The 21,934-nt window shown below is 41.3% G+C and overlaps 2 pseudogenes; one reads left to right on the top strand and one right to left on the bottom strand.

Moving 5' to 3' along the window:
* Positions 1-955: 955 nt before the first annotated feature.
* On the top strand, positions 956-1,784 carry LOC135699562 (uncharacterized; annotated as a pseudogene).
* Positions 1,785-2,077: 293 nt separating this feature from the next.
* LOC135699561 (uncharacterized) lies at positions 2,078-3,047 on the bottom strand (annotated as a pseudogene).
* Positions 3,048-21,934: the final 18,887 nt, after the last annotated feature.

Here is a 21,934-nt window from a genome sequence, read left to right as displayed (position 1 = left end):
ATAGCCCTTCGTAGAAGAATGCAGCTCCTACCGTGTCTTCACACTTGGAGCCGTCCGTGTAGACGATGGTTGAACTATGGAAGCGAGTCTCCAGTAATTGTCGAAGAACTGGACGAACTTTCTCCGGTGGGTCTCCAGCGCGTATGCTTCTTTTCACATCCCACACTATCGTCGGTTTTCGTGCGTGCCACAAGCGATTGCTCTGCCTCACGAGTGAACCGACAGCAGGAAGCGTTGAACCGGTTAATTCTTGGAGGCGATTTGAAGCGCGTGTAATCAGAGGTAGGGTGCTGCTGTTTGGATTCTTTGTGAGCATTCGGATGGCAATGTGTACTGTGGTCTGTGCTGCTAGCAGTTCGAAGGGTAGAGTCCCAGCTTCGGCCATCACCGAGTTAATCGGGCTCGTCACGAATGCTCCGGAAGCGAAGCGAACCATTTTGTTGTAGGCAGGAGCGAGAGTCTGCAAGGTTTCTGGCCCTCCTCGACTAACAAGTCCAATCCCGTAGAGCAGCTTTGCAGTAACTATGGCTGACCCAACTTGCAGCAGAGAGGTCCGATTACCACGTGGAAGTTTTGCACCGATCATCTGTAAAATCCGTAACCGAGATTCATAACCAGAGCCATTTAGAGATTTCAAATGAAATTTATTTAAATGATTTAAAAATTTATTTGTTTTCCCAGAAACCGGCAACACTGTCATGTCAAATGACGGCTCAAGCGCGAGAGCTCACTCGATGATAAATAAATAAACAAACGCGAGAACGAAAGCTTCCGGTTTGCAATTTTTACCGTTCCCATTACGTTTCTTATTTAAATTCTTCTTATAAGTAATAAGTACGAGGTTGGCGGCTGCCGTATAACTTGGAGCAATAAATCACAGGTAAATTAATATCAAGTACAGTATTTTAAACCAAGGTTTGAGTTTCGATTTTTTTTTGCTTTTAGGAACAGCGCCATGGACGACGATGAAGTAGAAGGGTCTGGGTCAGATGTTGATTTGAGGAATTCACGAGCTGGCATTGATTACGACCAAGATATGGACTCCGATCACTTTTCCATCGAAGCCCTTGACGATGAAAACGATCCTTTGTACGATCCTTGTGGACCTTTGGGAACAGATGACTCAAGTATGAATGGAAATGATCCCGTGAACGAACAGGAGGTCAGTTTGCGTCAGAGATATTGTACGGTGATAACGTTCAAGAAGTTTTGCAAGGATTGTGGAGAGTCATAAAACCTGTGATTCGCCAAGAAGTTATTTTTGAAGAAGAAAATGGGCTTCAAGTTCCTACGTGAGTGTACGTGAGCAAATAACGAACCAACTTTTGGAGACTTGGGAAAGTTTGTGCACCTGCAGAACCAAGCAAATCGTAGACGCACTAATGTTGACAAGGTGGATAGCAAACTGTTGATCAGCTGGCGCTCCAAAGAAATTCGTGTACATGTGCACATCTACTCAACGGCAGTCTCATGTAAGCAGTTATGGGAATTAGTCGATAGGCAGCTGATTCGGTACCAGAACAGTGATCGAGCGGGAGCTCCTAACAATCAATCGCTAACAGTGTTGGCCAGTCAGCTGCGAGACATACATGGTACACACTTTAATGGACTTGGAAAATCTGGGCGAACTACATACATTCTGCTCCTGCACATGAACGTGAACGTCGGATGAATGAATTGCCCCCGAATTCAATTATCAAGTTCTTTCGGTCGGTCCCCATCTAAGAAGCCGTGCAATTAGAAAGTACGCGCAATGGACTTTCGGTTGCTACAATTATAAATGAGGCATTTTCGACGGACCTATCGACATTGGAAGATGAGGTTGATGAACTTCGTACTTTGGGACAACGTATTAAGCACCGGATTGGGTCAATGCGAGCCAGATGTTCCACCAATACTAGCATTGTTACAGCAATGCAAGATTTCATCAAGCCACAGGAGGGTGAGGTTAGTCGTTCTCTAGCAGAGAATGCAACTGACATGAATGACGTAGACCATTTGTAAAAGTTGATGTCTGATTTATTTCCAATGAACAAACGTTGTTTTTTCTGCTTTTAACTATTATTTGATAACTGAATCACCAGTTTGACGAGGAATCAAATGTTCCACCAGAGGAATAGCCACAATGTTTAAATATTTTCGTACAGTTATAATTTTGTAGCCCCATGAAAGTTTCTAATGCAATATGAGACATGTTGGCGTTAGAGTTTTCTGAATATTTTTTTTTGATACGTGATTTTGCTGTTCCGAAAATCAACTCTACTGGATTAAAAAATGGACAATAAGGGGTCAAAAATACAGGGATAATACCAATAGAGCGCAAATATAATATAATATTTGCGTAACAATAAATGCGAGCTCCATCCATTATCCATACGGAATACAGTGCAAACTCCCGACAACATTAAAAAAATATCTTTCGAGTAAAAGTGCCCTCGGTTTCAAAACTGGTAAGCACACCGTGAAGTCCCATAAAACACAAAACTGATGCTCTCATCAATCGTTTCCCTTTTGCTCCGTAGCCCCGATTTCGTAATACACCCTTGTTATCCAATGACACCTCATCAAGAAACACAAGATTATAGATATCCCAATCGAAAGCATTCATTTCAGAACAGAATCGTAGAATTTCACGTTCTTTTATCTGCATTGCCCTGCGCTGCAGTGCCCTCCAGGTCAAACCTTCGACATGCAGGATTCTACAAACCGTTGCTCCACTTATTTTCTTGCTGAACTGGCGTTGGAACAGGTCTCGGCATTCATCCAAATAAAGAAACCGGGTTCTTGTGGTAAAGTTCCACTATCCATCGCCTTTGTTCTGCGGAAAACTTACGGTTTATCTGCTGCCGCTGCTTGGTGGCCACAAAACCGTTTTTTTCATATGAGGAAATCCAGTTGCTGATTGTAGATTTGCTGTTCCGGTAATTGATCGCAAGCTTTGCCCTTGTAAGACCAAGAAAATAATAGCCATAAAGGCAGTGAAACTTTGTGTTCGTAGAAGCTCTTTTTTGTTGCTCATTTCGTAGGATAGTGTTGCCGTTAGACATTACAAATGTAAATTATTTACTATTAAATATTTAATTTTCAGTTCTGAGTGGAAACACCGGAAACACAGAATACACATTAGGAAAAGCGAATCGACGATCGGTTAGGTTTGGCAAAACAAAGTGGTGACAGTTTGATCTGTCATGAATGTGTCAGATTTTGACAGATCACACTTTTGTAGGTTGCACTTTGTAACTGTGCAGTCCAATTGAGTGTGAAGTGCGCAATACATACTCACATTTGAACTGGACTGCACAAATAAACAGTGTGTCAAAAAAGGTATTTTTGGTCTGCATTCATTAGTGCTGTTGAGAGACTGTACTCCTAAACATATTCGATTGAAATTAGCTCAAAGCCTTCTAATTCCGCTATTCAACTATGCTGATGTTCTATATACATCTACTTCCTACAATAATACTCGAAAATTACAACGAGCGTTTAATGCTGTTACAAGATATGTTTACAATATTCCTCGCTTTGAACATATTGGCATCAATCATAAGGGATTTTGGGTTGCACTTATGAAAATTACGCGAAGCTGACAGTATGTATCCAAACGTACAAAATTCTGAATGAAGATACTGAGCAGTGTCTGTTTTTATCATTTACCATCACACGCAAGGAGTATCGCTTCAATCCAGTGTAGATGAATTGCGTTTGTTTTGAAAATCTTCGCTGTTACGTACGAGCAGAATGAATTCATTATACATCAACGAGTACACGTTTGTTGATATTCTCCAGTGCTTGTTTATCCAACCCAAAATTGTTAAAATCAGAAATGATCCTTAAGAGCAAAATAATCAAATTCATTTTGGGCAAAATGATTATTTTGAATATTGTCGACTTCAGAGCCTAAAACCGGATTTTATCATCAGTTCATCCCCAAAATCATTCCCACCAAGATGAAGACGAATATTAATATTGACAACAACGGAGGCGATAATGAAAATCCAGCCCCGAATGAAGACAAACAAATGTTCACTTCGATACTCAGTGGTTGCCTTGATCAAGAGAATGTTGTTATGTCAAAATTCAAATGCATGCAGGTAGTTGGTCTATCTGTTAAGGTTGTCTCCATTTTCAGCTATGTTGAGTGTAGAAGGAATGATTTTTATCAGCACTGGTCCTGGGTAGTTTCTTTTCATGTTTGAAGTCATATCGCTTAAGAAATTTAACACTCGCCAGGTGTCGTACAGAGATTTACAGATGCTCTTTTCATCAAAAATAAATCTGCGCAATTGAATTGAAAACAAGCTACCTCATACGTATACTTTAAAAATCAATGTAAACAATTATTTTTTTTTCTGATCATCTCTCATTGTACTACGAGCTTTGAGAACACATGCAGTTATTTATACTACGCTTCATACAGGTATAAATAAATAAATAATTTTCGTTATGAAACTGTTCATTGTTACTCGGCTCCAAGATGTTTCTATTAGACACTTGAGACACACTCCATTAGAAATCTTTGTGACAATAAGAAATCATTTTGCCTCAGTGAAACCTTTAGTACATTTTATTATTTGTCCATTCGAACTTTTGGACCTTCGATCGTTTGTCCTTTCAGCCTTTTGCCATTAGACAGTATATCGTGCAAAAATAAATCACATTGTTTTGTGAAAACCGCACAAAATTGAGCTGCATTAAGTGCAAAGTTTCCCGGATTCAAACACGAAAGAAAAATATTCAAAATAAAATGCACCACGCACCCCACAGGTTAAATCAAATTGTCTACGGTACACATTTTCGGTTGTTAATCCGATTGCACTTAATTGTGGTCCAATAAACTACCTAGCTTTTACAAATGGTCAAACTATGCTGGTCGACCATTTCCCACGAACGAAAAAAAAAAAATCCACTGCAACGGAAAATCACTTTTTGCCCGAAGTGGCGTTTCGTCTTGAACTCTAGTGTTGTGTAGGTTCGTAAAGGAAGCGGCACCCGCGTGACTCAACAATGTGCAGCGGGTAACACTTTTTGCCTCCCGCCTACTACTACATACTAGACGTCTGGTGGTCAGTCTAGCAGACATGTTGCAGTGTAGGGAAAAAAGCAACCGTCCGAAAAAGGAAACAAATTCCCGCCGTAATATGTTTTCCAAATTTATTGGCCTCGACCGGGAGAATTATTGCAGTGTTTATAGTTTTTGTTGGTCCACTTTACGCTGCTCTATTCTATAGTGGCCATTGCAGACGAGCGCAAACTGTAGTGGGTCCAACTTCATTTCGGTTCTAACTTTTGACTCTCCTTCACACTAGAAATGGACTGACCGTCGTTAAATGAACGGGAATAAATTGATTCCGATTTTCGTTCACTGTGACACGTTCGGTATTGTGTATGTTTGGTTGGATCGCGATTCCCGAAAAATTTATCAGCCGTACAGTGGTTCTATCCAAGCAACAAATCTTCATTATTCAGTAAATTTAATGACGTTCCATGGAAATAAATTTCATCGGCACAACTACAACAACACCAAGCAAGCCATGCCTTTTCCATCTGCCGGAAATGAAAGTAAACATGTACTCATAAATCTCGTCGAGGCCGAATATTTTTGCACTGTTTTTGATATTCTATGTCGCTTTGTGACGGTTCATTTCTGGGTACGTATGGCGATGGAGGTAGGCCTCTAACACTTTCCCGGGACCCAAAATCCTGATTTAGTGCGGCAGTTTGGATAATAAAGTGCCATCCGATTTTCGCACCCAGAACCGCAATTATTTGGCCGCTTGAGCACCATCCAGGGGCCACCGGAAATGTATCAAGTATCAATTGACACACACGCCACGTGCTGCACTAGCAAGCAGATGCCTGCCTACTGCGATGCGATCAAGTCACGCGGGTCGTTCGATTGCCGCAGCAGTAAGCCATGTCCGGAATAGTGATAAATTTTGTTTGCTCTGCTTGTTGCCTTGATTCGGGAGGATGGTTGTAACGATTCGGTCAAATTGATTGAATCGGAAATCATTTACGTCGTTTAATGGCAAATGGAGTGTTAATGCAGGATGTTGATTCGATTTTCGATAAATTAATGTCAACTTTTCGTCGAAAAATTCCGAGGAAAATAACTGTGATTCAATCTTATTTAATTTGATTCGGCGCACTTTCTTTAATTGGCATCGTTGGCGAGATTACCCTTGAGAATCATGTTTCCCTCCATGAAATGAGAATGGCACAAAAAGCTCCTCACTTTTTTTGGCTTTCATTCTGATTGGAGGAGTCAAAATTGGGGGTTTCACAGTCGCCGTTTTTTTTTTTGTTGGTATTCTCGTTTCACGCCCTCTTGATTTCCATCGGCAGCCTACTATGCGCTTTTATCAGAGACAAAAGGGACCGAATTGTTTCTCACGTGACTGGTTGCCACTGACGATGATCCCATTTTAATTTCAGACCAAAAGCGAGAGGAAAAAGGTCTCAATTTTGCTGCTCTTACGCACAATGGATTCCAAGAACTTTTACAGCTGCGAAAGTGAGGAATTTTTAAATTAATTTCTTTGAGTAGTGGCACCCAGTGAGCTTGAGTTTGAGGGTAAATGAGTCTCTTTAGCGAGAGTTTTAATCAATTTACTTATGTTCATCAAACTGCAACTTGGCAAGTTATTTCAATCGAAGCTTTTTCCACTCATAATAAAGCTTGTCGATTTGAAGTGCAAATTTACAATCTCTATAAAAAAGCATAGCTACCGGAGATTTTCGACATCCTGCAGTACCTTCTTTCCGTTCACGCTAAGATCAAATAAGCTATTTATAGATTTAGTTTATCCAGATTTGGCGTAAACCGTAAAATCCCAAATATAGGTAAATTTTAAACTTTAAATTTTACCTCTATTTGGGTTAAACATTTACCAATATTTATACTAATCTGGTACACACGGCTTAGCATGTTGGAACATCTCTAACTTTTAAGGCTCACCTTTTCTGGGGCCAAAAGTAAGCTTCTTCGGAAGACTAATAAGAATTAAATCACTTTCTACGCGAACGGAAAGAGTTTGGAGAATGTAATTAAATAGCTGAAGGACACGCGTCATAAATCACTTCAAAGTCCACAAAGTCCTTCGTCAATAATATGTTGCGTTATCATGATAGGCCTCTTTCCCGTAGAAATCTAGTATGTAGTCATAAATCGTGAATTTTAATTACCCAGAGGGCACCGGAAACCAATCACAGATTGCTTCGTTTCTCGTTCAGTGTTTAAATCATTGTTTACACTTGAACCGATCGCAGAAGGTGTGCTTATTGTGATCGTGAACCCTTCAGAAGCTGTACTCACCGCCATCTAGGATGTCTGTTGTGTTACCATGGGGAATCGATTGTGAATTTTCCCAGCCCAGTGTGTAGGTGGGAGCAGAAATTTCAATTTGAATGGAAATACAAACATCTTCCAATCGTTTCGGTTCTGCATTTTTCTCGTCCTCCCCCTTCTTCCATCCATGCGATCGCCGTCCGTCCGTCCGTCTGTTCGTTTGGCGTGACAATGACATTTCTCTCTATTGATTGTTGTGTTTCGCTTCCTTTCAGCAGCTTGTAGGTACCCGACCCGTACAATCGGGTTCATTCCAAGAAGCGAGCAAAGAAAAAAAAGTTGTCTGGTTATTGAGCGAGACGATACTGTGTGTATTGTGCGAAATCTGATGCGACCCATCATCAGAGTGGCAAAGTGAGGGAACCTACAAGAAGTTGGGAGCCAAGGAGGAAGGCTTGTTGTCATTTCGAAGAGGTTTCCTTCAACGATGATTGGAACTAGTAGACGACGACGACGACGACTCCGACGATGATGACGGTTGGTATACACTTTTCCAATCGAGATGGAGAGTGTGCTTTTTGTGTGCCCTATTCAGACTTTTGTTAGCGGATGGATTCGATTTCTCAAGCATTGTCATCGTCGAAGTAGGACGGAATTCAAATAGTATCCGATCGCAATACTGTGTAACAAAGGGAACCGTTACCGTTGAAGGGGGAGAAGAACTAGCACTGATTATCAATCAGGGCTAATGCATTATGCTGTTGTCTGGTCGGAATATTGTTGAATGTAACGGAAAAAGTGGATGGCGCACAATGAACAGGAAGCCATGCGTTTTCAGTGCTTAGAAATTTTGGAATGAGGAATCGAATCGTAGTAGGCGACAAGAGGCAATCAAGAGCAGTGTGTCTTAACCAGTTTATGGTGGCAGCTCTTTAATGTGTGAATATTCTGTAAAGTCACAGTTAAGTGGGGTCTTTCGTGAGTGAACTGAACTAATGCAGTACATGAAAATTCTTAAAAATTATCCATAGAGGATGCTTAGAAGAAAAATAAACGAATTTCAAACTCACCCCCCCTCGGATTTACATGAAACTTTCCATAATTGCTCGCTATGGAATTGAATTCAAAGTTTATCTGCTATTAGACAAACACCTTATTTTTTTTTAAATGGACTGGAACGCACAAAAATTGGTCGACAAAAAAATCGTTTCTTTCAGTCAAAATTCATTTTCTTTTGGTAGTTCAATTCGACAGTGAGCATGCATAAGGGCGTAAACGCGATGATCGATTCTCTTCGTCGATTTTCTCTTTGGGTAATAACTCGCTTGGATTAACGATTCTCCGTGCGTTTGTTGGTGCATTTGATAGCCAATACAATCTGTTACAGCACTACATTGAACAAATTCCAGAAAATTGTTTCGCTTAGCTGTAGCAATGTAAAGATAAAATCGATCATCAGGTATAAGCCCATATGCATGCTCACTGTCGAATTCATAAATTTAAAGGAAAAAAAATGTTCGTTTATTCTTTTGGTTTTCCAAATCCGAACTGCCGTGCCTTCCGCTTAATCCCTTCCATTAAACTTTGCACAGTGGTCTCATCGACCTTATTCGGCGCCGAACGCCAGTTAGATTTAAACTGCTGCTCGTTTTCCATGGATTTATTAGTTTTTTTGAGATTCCGTTTGACCAAGGCCCAATACCGTTCGATAGGGCGGAGTTCTGGGCTGTTGGGAGGGTTGTGATCTTTGGGTACCACAACCACGTTGTTCGCATCGTACCACTCGATTGCCCTTTTCTCATAGTGGCAGTCCGGCCAGAACAGCACGGGTCTATTATGTTGTTTTAGGAATGGTAGCAGCCGCTTTTCCAGGCAATCCTGGACGTAGATCTCTTGATTGATGGTTCCCATAGTAATGAAAATGCTGCTTTTTAGACCACACGTGCATATGGCCTGCCAGACGAGATATTTTTTTCGGGAACTTCGGTAGTTTGATGGTTTTGAAAATTTCAGCCAGTTTCCTTTTTCCTGATGCGGTATAAAACTCCTGTCCCAAAAGCTGCTTGAAATTCGCCTTCACATAAGTTTCGTCGCCCAAGAAGACACAGTCGAACTTTGTGAGCAGATTGGTATACAGGTTTCGGGACCGCTGCTTTGCCGACGTGTTTTGTTTGTAATCTCGGTTCGTCACCTTCACCTTCTTAAACGTCGACAACCCGGCTCGTTTCTTGGCCCGCTGCACAGTAGTATGGGAGACATTGAGCTTGCCAGCGATGTCCCGGCTAGGATTCCGCTTATATTTCACCGCCACCTTCTTCGTCGACGCTGACACGTCCGTATTACGATTGCCGCCGCTTCCAGGCTTCCTGGCGGTTGACAGACGCTCCCCAAACACTTTTAAAATGTTTGTCACGGTCGATTTGGCCACATTCAAGCAATTTTGCCAACTTGGCGTGTGAGAACGTTGGATTCTCTTGCTGCGCGAGCAAAATTTTGACACGCTGTTCCTCTTGCTTGGACGTCAGTTTTGAAAACTGGACAGCAAACTGTGAAAACACATCATAGCAACCATTGTATATACACTCAACTTCCAAATGCAGCATTTCAGGTTTTGTTATGCATTTTTAACAGAAATACACTAATTTGAAGTTGATCAATTTTTGCACGTTTCAGACTTTATTAAACCAACTTTGATTTGAAGAGACGTTTTCGTGCTATGATTTATTGACAGATAGCGATTTTCAGCACAAATTTGAATTATTGACAATAGAGAGCAATCCAGCTTCTTACACGGTTTTATAAGACGCAATCAGGAACTAAAGATCATCATGCAAAGATAATGGAGGTAGAAATATCGTGGAACACATCAGGAATAACATGGGTGACTTTCACTAGACTAGCAACGAAGCAGAGAATAATGAAAACGAGATGATAACAAGGGAATACAAGCGGAACAACAGAGAAGAGAAACGATAAAAGAAACAATATGGAAATGGAAGTAAGGGCTGACACCAGATAAATCAAGCGGAATTCGAAACGAAATTGGTAAGAACTTGCCATTGAAATCGATTAAATGCAGTTGAACAAATTACAAAACTATACAGGGGAAATGGGCTCTAATGTTGGCGTATGGATTAAAGATTGAGCCCATCGCTAAAAATGTGCTATTTAACAATTTTATCTAGATGAACGCGTCATTGGGACGGTACTGATGGATATTTTTGGTCGCTATTGAAAATTTAGACCATTGCAGAATTTATGTATGGGCCCAAATTAGAGGCATTTAGGCCGACATTACATCCATTTCCCCTACGTGCTAGATTAGGAAATGATTATTTTTGAATCTGGAAGTGTGTTATGATACCATTATCCATTTGATAAGTGTAAAGTGAACATGCGGGGCTTATTGTAGGTAAAAGTTACCTCGGAGTGGTCATGAATTACCAGCCATTCTAAAATGAGTCACTGGAGCTGCAATAGAGCTAAACCAGCTTCAATGTAATGCTTATAAAAAGCAGTTTTCTTCCATAATACCACTGCCGGTCATGCATACATTTATTTGTACAACATCACATTTAAGATAAGACATAATCAACAATAGTACGCCACAATACTCGGTTTACGGCTGCCGCTCTCCATCCTCGGTCATGCCCAATGCTCGCTAGATCACGCTCTACCTGGTCCGCCCATCGCGCTTTCTGCGCTCCACGCCTTCTTGTGCCAACCGGATCAGTAGCGAACACCAACTTTGCAGGGTTGTTGTCCGGCATTCTTACAACATGCCCTGCCCACCGCATCCTTCCGGCTTTGGCCGCCTTCTGGATGTTGGGTTCGCCGTGGTTCATTCTTCGCCGCCACTCACCGTGCTCCTGCACACCGCCGAAGATCGTCCTTAGCACACGTCGCTCGAAAACTCCGAGTGCTTGCAGGTCCTCCTCGAGCATAGTCCATGTCTCGTGTCCATAGCGGACCACCGGTCTTATTAGCGTTCTGTACATGGTACATTTGGTGCGGGGGTGAATCTTTTTTGACCGTAGTTTCTTTTGGAGCCCGTAGTAGGCACGACTTCCACCGTCGTATTGTTGTCAGCCGTCAGTAAGGATCCAAGGTAAACGAATTCCTCCACTACCTCGAAAGTATCCCCGTCTATCGTGACATTACTTCCTAGACGAATCCTGTCGTGTTCGGTTTCGCCTACTAGCATGTACTTTGTTTTTGACGCACTCACCACTAGTCCGACCTTTGCTGCTTCGTGTTTCAGGCGGGTGTATAGTTCTGCCACCGTTTCAAATGTTCTTGCGATAATGTCCATGTCGTCCGCAAAGCACACAAATTGACCGGATTTCATGAAAATCGTACCCCGGCTGTTGAGCCCGGCTCGTCGCATTACACCTTCTAGAGCGATGTTGAAGAGTAAGCATGAGAGTCCGTCACCTTGTCGCAGTCCCCGGCGAGATTCGAATGAACTGGATAGTTCACCCGAAACACTTACGCAGTTTTGCACACCGTCCATCGTTGCTTTGATCAGTCTGATCAGCTTCCCAGGAAAGCCGTTCTCGTCCATGATTTCCCATAGCGCTGTGCGGTCGATACTGTCGTATGCCGCCTTAAAGTCGATGAACAAATGATGCGTTGGGACCTGGTATTCACGGCATTTCTGGAGGATTTGCCGTACGGTGAAGATCTGGTCCGTTGTCGATCGGCCGTCGATGAAGCCGGCTTGATAACTTCCCACGAACTCGGTCATTTTAGGTGATAGACGACGGAAGATGATCTGGGATAGCACTTTGTAGGTGGCATTCAAAATGCTGATCGCTCTGAAGTTCTCACATTCCAAATGGTCGCCTTTCTTGTGAATGGGGCAGATTACCCCCTTCTTCCACTCCTACGGTAGCTGTTCTGTTTCCCAGATACTGACTATCATCCGGTGCAGGCAGGTGGCCAACTTTTCTGGGCCCATCTTGATGAGTTCGGCTGCGATACCATCCTTTGCTTTGTTGTTTTTGAGCTGCTGAATGGCATCCTTAACTTCCCTCAGCGTGGGAGTTGGTTCAGTTCCGTCCTCTGCTGCACTGACGTAGTCGTTTCCTCCATTGCACTGGTCTCCCGTGCCTACGTTCTCCTCGCCATTCAGGTGCGCATCGAAGTGCTGCTTCCACCTTTCAATCACCTTATATTGCAGCACATTTTTAAAACATGATCCAGTGTTCTTTCTGAATAAGGCATATCATTCTGAGTTTTAATGGACTATAATAGAAAAAGAAAATGTTAAATCCATCCTGAAAAGAACTACACCGATCCGAGCATTTCCACCCTATTGAAAGATATGTATTACTCTTCCAGAGATTTATTTTCGATTTTTGGATTACGTCCAATAAGAAGAAGTTCCACCGCAGCTGTCAAATAAACAAGGTTTCAAAAAATCTCCAGCAATACCGCTTCAAGTTTGGCAATGCACACTTTGTTTTTTCCGTATTCAGCTCATTTTTATAATAGCGGTAGAACTTTGACAACTGCGGAAGAACTCTACGGAAGCCGTCGGACGGAAATGTTTCTTTAGTTACGCAATATATATCAGCATAACGCTAATGTACGCATATGCACATGTGTAGTATGATAATCAAAATGTAAATAAATAAAAATACCCATCATTACAGTCGTCAACAGGGTAGCATTCACTGGATGGGAATGAGTAAAAGCCCATGTATCACCGCAATCATGTTGAAATGCATTCATAATAACTGTCAATTACTCGACTGCTGCTATCGCCTCGGGCTGAAACAGCTTTAAAAAAATTAAAGCCTCACCCAAGCAAGCTGGGACTGAACCCGTTAATCATTCCAAAATAAAATCCTTCTACTATATAGAGGGGAAGAGAAGAAAACTGACACTGGTAACTAGATACCGTTCATCTCAAAAGTAGTCAGCAAAACTTTCGCGCAAATTTGTTAGTAAAGTTAACAAAGATAGCCATGGAGCGTACTTCGGCGAAGAAAACTGTCCCGCGGCTGCTTTCTGTCTCGTAAACACTTGCAAGTTTTCTACCCAAAGTGGCAGTCGTCTTGTTTTCTCCCTATAACGCCCACTTCCCAGCCAGTGCTGGGTGTGGTGGGGAAAGTTTTTCCTCCCCCCGGGAAACTGATAGTCTCGATCCATACGCAGAGCTGTTCTGCTGCGAAGGACTCGAGCTCATATAATTTTCTAGGTTGCTTCGTTCGTTCAGGGAGGAACCGCTTTAGTGTCATCCAGAGTTTCAAAAACACAAGCAGGACTGACAGTCGAGCGTTATCGATGGAATGACAGCTTGTTTAAATTTAGCGGGTTGCTTCGGTTTTCGTTTGAGGAATATGGTGGAAAAAAAGTCTAGTTTGAAAAGAAAGTTTCGGTCTCTAACATTTTTCTTTGCTTGTTTTCAACACTTTTTTTAGGGTCGTAAACGAGGAAAAAGTTCGGTTCGTTTCTAAATTTCTGTGACACCGCAACGTTCAAGATGTTTTTAAGGGATATGGAGAGAGATGAAAAGTTCTGAGTGGTGAAAAAGTTTTTAAACTGCGATAAAGAATTGATCTCGAGAGCGTACATATTTGAAGACGGTGAAAATCTAGTTCGATTTTTCGTTTTGAACCAGAGCTGATTGAGACGATCCAGAAAAACAATTTGCGCGCACATTTAAAAGGCTACGATTCTGGTGTGTTAGGACGTACTTATGTGAGTAAATAGTTCTCAATTACTTTTTTAAAGGGGTGTTTCTGATTTTATAAAACAATGTATTTGATCGTCGATACGTCGTAGCTGGTAGATCACCCAGGCATATTAACAGAACTATCAGCTAGAATAAAATTTCCCCTATCTGGTGGTAGTGTTAGACTGCGTGAGTGTGCTCCCAGTTACGCCAAATCGACGATCAAAAGCAGATACTTCGAAAAAAAAAAATACTACGAAAAAGTAATCGAGAGTTGATGATGATGACAACTATCATAGTCACCCATTGTCGTCGTCGCCACGGAGAACGTGGGTTGGACAGGAAAAAATAATTTCTTCTTTCCGGTTGATGGCCGCAGTTCAGGAATAGAAGTAACCACTCACCGACGTGGTCGCCATCATACGGTTGTAGAGCAGCTTCCGACAAACTCTCGTCTCACCTGCATCTTTCCACCGACGACTGACTGACAAAGCAAGGCGATGCTAAGTTTTTGTTTGGTTTTGCTGTTCATGTACAGTAGAACGACAGTTGTTGCTTCCAACTTGAACCAGGTAAGCAGCAGGTAGACAACGATTCAGATGCTTGCTGAAGCATAAATTCCTTGCGGTGTGCCACTGCTGGGATACGGAGAATGTAGATGACGTCGGTTTTCTGGTTCGGATTTTGCGATGAATTATGATCAGACCGGACGACAAGGTTGGTTGCCGTTCACCTTTGGCGAGTGTTTAAATCAGTTTTGCGGGAATTTTGGTCAAGTCTACGATATTCTTTATGATTCTGGTACAAATTAAAGGGTTGATTCAGGGAACTCTATTCATATATCATTTGTTTGTTCCACTTTTTTTAACGATCTGTTTAAGTTACGAAGCTTAAGTTGCAGCTCAATGTTTGCCGCAGAGAAGCAAGCATTGAGTTAAAGTTCTACATACTTTTGATGATCAGATTTGAGCACCTGAAAACGTGAAATAGTCGAGCAGATGATGTTGTCAATATTTATGGAAACAAAGCCTTATTAGTTGCCTGAATGTTATCTACATAACTGAATTGGATTTCTAATTTAACGGCAAATGCCCAACAAAATGAACATATCACATCCCATTTGTGCTATAATCACAGCGATAATTTCATCTTGAACCTTACCAAATAATTGCTCGTTTATTATCAAAATCCTGTGACGCTTCCTAACCAAACACAGCACTTCAAGCTATGCCTTCATCTCTCGGGACAAGCACGGGTCAAGGAAAGGTACGATAATTAATTTTAATTGCTTTATTCTACCATCTCAACTTCTACAAGACAACTATACAGCTCGCATAGCTATAATCTAATCTTTGAAAGTCCGAAATCCCAGGAAATATACGACTTTATTTTGCATTTGGACAAACCCGGCTGGCAAAGCAGACAGACAGACATGCGATTGCTGCTCTTACTTTCGTTATCGAGGGTGGCCATGAATTTTGGCCACCCTCAATTCGCTCCACAAACCAAGCAGCCTTTGACATATGGACATTAGGGTGTTTCATTTTGAAAAAAGTGATGAATTTTTGATAGGCCACCCTCCAGTTCGATTCATAGCCCCAAAATATGAACCTGTGCAAAAAATGGTAAAGATTGATGAAGGTTTAGAGGTCGCGCCAATGATTTGGATTTTGTATGGAGATTTTGGTGAATTAGTATGGGAAATTATTGATTTTCGTTTACATTGCTCTAACTTTGGTTGTAGTTGTCCAAACGTTGAAAAAAAAAAATATGTGGTTGTCATGACAATGATCAACAAGCCTGTTGTTGTTGCGATGAAATTGGCGTTGTTGCCTTGTACATATTCATCTGTCAATTTACCCTATTTTGCCATTTTTTCACATTTTTATAATTCTTGATACGCTGCAAAACTGAGCGTAGCAACTGTAGGCTTTTTGTTTATTGTCATAGCAATAACATACTAAATTTTTTCGACATTTGGACAAGTAGAAGCAAAGTTATAGCGATATAAGCGATTTTTTAAATTCTTCCATAGTAATTCCCATACAAATTTCAAATCATTGGCGCGACCTCTAAACCTTCATCAATCTTTACCAATTTTTGCACAGGTTCATATTTTGGGGCTATGAATCGAACTGGAGGATGGCCCATCAGAAATTCATCACTTTTTTCAGAATGAAGCACCCTAATGGACATGCTTTCAGCACTCCCGAGTGCGGATTGATTTCGAGTGAATGGCAAAATTAAATCTCCTGTCTTACCTCAATCTCGAGAATTGAGGTCTAATTTCTATCCCAAAATCCTTCCCGGTAGGATGCGGATGAAAGACCGAGCACCCTTGGACAAAAAAAATCAATTTTAATTGGACGGTTTCTGCGGCGCGAAGGAGCGGTCAGACCTTCCGATAATTCGCTTGCTTGCGCGTTCGGTACAACTTCCTTCGACACCTTATGTCGGAAAGCGACTTCTTCTCCTTCGAGGCTGGAAATTTATTCCTTAAGTTGAACCAACGCAGGAAAATAAATAGGGTAAGGTGAGGTAATACGCGCTACGGAGTAATATGAACAACAGCGTTTGTTTATGTGATTGCCGTTGATCGTATTACTCCGTGGCGCGTATTTCACCCCGCTCCCCTACAATAACTGCAAAGGCAAAACTAACATCAAAGTTGTGTGAACTTTTCTTTCTTGCTTTTCTCCGCAGCAGTGTTTGAAGTGAACAATATTGAACACTCCACTTCACCGGGGTGGCAAGCATAAACGAGCGGAAGGGTGAGGTGAATATTTGTGGGAAACGCAAGGAGGGCTTAAATATTCTGTATCGCATTCCCACCGAGCCACCGCAGCAACCGGCGCCTCCTTCTCCGAACGGAAACCAGGCAACAACCTGCACCGGGTAAAACCCATCGATATGAATTGCGCGTTCCTTGGGAAGTGGCAGCGGTGGCAATACCGGTGAAACATGCCACCACCGCGGGGAAAAGTTGTTCTTCAAAGAAGTGGAAAAGGTAAACTTTTTTTTTCGATTGATGCAGAAAAAGAAGCCAAGTTGAGGCTTCTTGTGAAGTTCCTTCGGTGTTGTTTTTTTCTTCCTATGTGGAGGGTGTAAATTTACAGGGGTGGTAGCGCTCAGTCGAAGTTGACGAAGGTTTCAGACCAAGCATCGATAAAAATTGAGGACAGGGAGAATAAACAACATCAATTTCTAGGAGGCGAGAAAAGTTTGTCTACACCGATCGGCCTGCTTTGCTAGGCGCTAGTAAACTGAACGCGCGGTTTTCTTTTGCCAGTGTTCAAAGCTTCATCGGTGGTTACTTGGATCGCGGTGAAGCTCTCTTTTGGGGAAAGGAAAGTCCCCAGGGAAGGGTTCGAAAAGTTTTCGCTGGAATAAATTGAAAGGGATCGATTTTGTGGAGCCAACTTGGGGAAAATTGATGCCGCTATTTGGATGTGTTGATTTGTCCTTTGATTGTAAATTGAAAAATAACTAGGCGTTAGAGGGAAAAATGGCACCTCGGGATTTAACTTCTTTTATGCGGATGTTGTCGATGTTAAACAGGCTAATTTTACAAACGATTTTTAAACAGGCGAGTAGGAAAAGTGTAGTGATGAATTTTCAATATTCCTAGACAAAGAAAAAACTATTCAAGAGGTACAATTATTACAATTATGAACTGCGAAAAGTTTTTACATAGTAAACTGTTTACGTAGTTTATGGATCAAAATTGGTTCCTGATGAATGTGATGATGGCGTCTTAGTGGAATACCTGTATAAAGAAACAGAGAAGGATTAGATAATTACTAATCCTTCTCTCTTGCTTTATAAAAAAAAAAATGGTTTTACGCTCTCGGCACTCGGGATTTTGAATGACTTTCCAGAAAACAGGTTGCCAACGCACCAAATAACTGACACTATCATGATCATAAATAAATCACTTTTAATACCTCCAAAATCCCACTGCACCGCACATAAGCCTGGCCTTTGACCCTGTTCTAATAATGTAGCCAAATTAATTCTGTAGCACTCGCCATTTGCCATTTGCTGTACACAATTTTCACGAACAAAGTCCCAAATTAACACGACACTCATCGTGACCATGTTTTTCCAAATACCTACAGCTTTCGGAAACCAACGACATTGAATGGCAATTGAATAGCCCTTTGCTTGTGACCGGCTATTTCCGACAGCCGATCTAAGTTGGCCATGGCCATACCAAATGGACGGACGTACACGGAGAAAATCTAGTCGAAATTTATGTAAATTTCAATTTTACAAAACCCCACTGACCGCCACCGAACGGATCGGCTGTCGGGTGAACCGAAACGTTCGAACTTTCCATTAAGCTTGGTTGGGTGGGCTTTGAAAATCTACGTGCTCCTCTCCACAAATTGAAACATGAAATCATAAACTAGAAATAATTGCCTGCCATTAACGACTTCTGGCGAGTCACTTATCTGGTCATGGATGCGTAACGCGTCCGGTTAATATTTTGGGCTCATGTTTGTGAGTGTCATGAAAAGTGCCGGCCTCGCTCATTTAAAAAATAAATGTAGGCGCTCGTTTCACTAATGACATAAATTTAGCTGCACCTTTCATTGGAAATGGTCAGTTAAAAATCGTCTCTTGGATCAAAGCTACTTTGATTCGTTTTCATGACTGATTGGAAATCAGCGCTGAGGCAATGCAAATAAGTCATAACGAGTAGGCCATGACTGTTGACCGATCACGATGGTAATGATGATTCGCGCGTTTGCGTTGATTAGAGACGGGGATTAGAGCTTGTCAAGTACCATCACTACTTTTGTACCTCGACTCAGGTTCATAGTGAATGAAAATTGGGATTTATATTCCTGGGAAATATGTACGACTGATTTAATGGAAAGCTCACCATCACGTGGCACTGAGCTTAACGACGTGCTCTGTTGGTCGTTGTAGGTGTAACGGAGTTAGTCTGGTAAATATTTGCCATAAGCTGTAGTGCTGCTGCTTATCAGACACGCAGATTTCCGTCCATTGACACTAATGCAAATCGAGAGTTTGCTCTTGGCGTCAAATTAATGGATGCAGTTGATTGGGGTGTTTGTGTGCTGCGATGCCCTTCGATTATGATTGAAATTTATGATGCACATTGAGCAAAGAGGGTCTCTGATTACCGGTCAGTTTCGGGTGGCTATAGTGCAATTACCTGTAATGGAAAGTAGAAATTGTGAGAGTCAGTGAGGAAAATTGGTTAGAACGAGATTGTAGTTTGAAATATAGACGGATTGTACACTAATGGTTCAATGCATGTGGTAGAGGGATGGTGAGCAGCGCAATATGGAATAACTGTTCCGTGAGATTGATAGTGATTAAATTCTATTCAAATGTGCTCACGGACAACCAAGAGGCATGATGCGCATTTCAATAATTCAACTACTACCATTGAAATGGTTGATTGAATCGACCGGAGAGTGGATCAGTTTTATGCTTTTGTATAGGCTTATTGCAGCTTGTGCCAATGTGGTTTGTAATCATCCAGTTGTGATAAGGACTTGGTGGAGTGTTTCACAAATCAAACATCATTTGCCCAGTGAACAATCAAATGAGGGAAATTAGTTCGTTCAAATATGTTAGCATAATGATGAAAATGTTAATAGGCGGTAACCGGAATGATTCAAAGTAGGCTGGATGGTTCAAGAGGCACACGGTGTTTATGTTATAATAAGTTTAAAAAAAAATAGACTTTAACGAAACCTTCGCCATTCGAAGGAGGGGGATTTCACCGTATTTTTGACACTATTGAATGTCGTCAATAGTACTTTTTCATATAAAATATATGTCAATTTGAGAGTTTATTTCTATAGGTCACATTTCCAGAGCCGTTTTATATGAAAAAAAAGAAAAGAAAAAAAAAATCAAGACGATGAAATTTTTTAATAATAATGTCAAAATGACGGGGAAAGTTCCCACTTTCGAAGATAACGTAAATGGCGATTTTTGAAGTTTAAAGTTTTTCACCAAAGACACCGTGTTAAGGGTTCAGAGCAGTGAATAAAAAATACTCTATCGAAAATCTAAAAGTTCAGAATTTTCCCTCTCATATAAGCAAAATTGTGCTGCAATCATACAACATGATAAATTTTCTGTCTTCATTAAAGTCCAGGGAGCTTCAGAGAAGCTTAGAGATCTTTATGACAGTTTCATTGATATCATAATAATTCCAGACAGACTTGCAATCGCTCATGCGGAAACATGATCAGGAGAATAGCGAGAACTTCAGGGAAGTTACATGCTTATCAGGAAATATTAGAGATGTTTAGGGTAGTCCCATTAACTTCACAAACTTTGTAGGAACATCGAAGAATTTCTGAGGATTTAAAATAAATGCCGAGAATTTAAGGGAATTTTCATAAACAAACTGCGAAAGGGAAGTTCCGAAAATTGAGGGAACTTTGAAGAAATGTTAAGCACTTCAGGGATATCCAGAGAATTTCAGAGATGGCAAGAGAACTTCAGTTTTTGTTGAATCTGTGGAGAAGTGCTAAGCATGATTACCTCTCACCCCAGCAGGCCTGGGTTCAATCCCAGTCGGCGCCGCCGGGATTTTCTGAGGCATAACATCTCTGATCACGTCTTCCTTCGGAAGGGAAGTAAAGCCGTTGATGGGTCGATCGGTAGGGTCCAGGTGTGGGAGCTGCCTCCCTGGCGTCAGTAGCATTGGTGCTCAGCACGGAAAACAAGATCGACGGAAAACAAATCAAGGAAAAAAATCTTTAAAGAAGTTCCATGTAGTTCAGAGAACCTACACACTTAGAAATAGCTAATTTTACACGGGACGGTATCCATCTTTGACAGAAAGGATGAGACGTAAACAAACGTGTCATGTAGTGTCATCAAAATGGCACCCTTAACGAGTTCAGAACCACTTCTAACCATTCTAGGATGGTGCATTGTCTTGTCCCGTGGGTGCAGAGAATGACAATAACGGGATCAGAATACGTTTAGTATGCATTTTTGGGGTACAACCGAAGTGCTTCGAGTCTAAAAATTTCGTCGATGTAAAGTACGTTTGATTGAGCTGAATTTCACGTCTGTTATGACTCGAATTAATGTCAAAATTAACGCTCTTATGGGATTTTCAGAGATCTGAAGGGTGGTTTCAAAGTCCACATCAGTAAGAGTCAATTCCTGAATTCAAGGCAGATCTATTAACTTCCGGAAAAATCGAGAATCCTTATGATGTTCCAGGAATTCAGGAAGGTCCAGACAAATCCAGCGAACTCATCAAACATCAGTAATATTTCGGAAACGTCACTGATGTTCAGATATCTTCAGGGATGTTTAAAGGTTTTCAGGACAGTTCCATTTATTAGAGGATCGTGCGAAGACATTCAGGTGAATTGAGAGAACTTCAGTGAAGCTCCGAGAACATCGTCCGAATTACGGCCGACATTTTCCTGAAGCCCTCGGAACTTTGCGAAAGCTTTTGAAGATTCTTAAACACTCTTCAAGTTTCAGAAGTTTCAAAAACTTCCGTAAAGTTTCGAGGGCTTCAGAAAAATGTCGGAAATGTTTAGGAAGTTACATGAGGATCAATGTGAGATCAATTTAAGGGAAGTTCCATGATTTTCGTGGCAAAAAAAAACTGTAGGAACTTCAGAGAAGAACAGAGAACTTCAAGGCAGTTCCATTAGTTTCAAGAAAATTGCGAGAACGCTTAGCATGTTCCTAAATCTTCAAGAATATTAGAAATTTTAAGATAGTTTCATTATTCGTAACAATCCGCTTAGTTCCTTCCTCAGAGCCTTCATCAACGTCTGTGACTTTTCGATTTTAAGGTGCTCAAAACTTATTTTAAAAATAGGCTTAAAAACGTAGCATAAGTTTAGTCTGATACGATACTATCGAAGACGATGAGCAAATGAACAAATAAACAAATAATAAACAAATATTAAGTCAATGAGAACGACCAATTTATTTTTTAT

The sequence above is a fragment of the Ochlerotatus camptorhynchus genome, unplaced genomic scaffold, assembly GCF_037179485.1.
Source record: "Ochlerotatus camptorhynchus isolate MF236.1 unplaced genomic scaffold, CSIRO-AGI_Acam_v1.1 ptg000112l, whole genome shotgun sequence".
Lineage (NCBI taxonomy): Eukaryota > Metazoa > Arthropoda > Insecta > Diptera > Culicidae > Ochlerotatus > Ochlerotatus camptorhynchus.
This window is presented reverse-complemented; position numbering and strand designations above follow the sequence as displayed.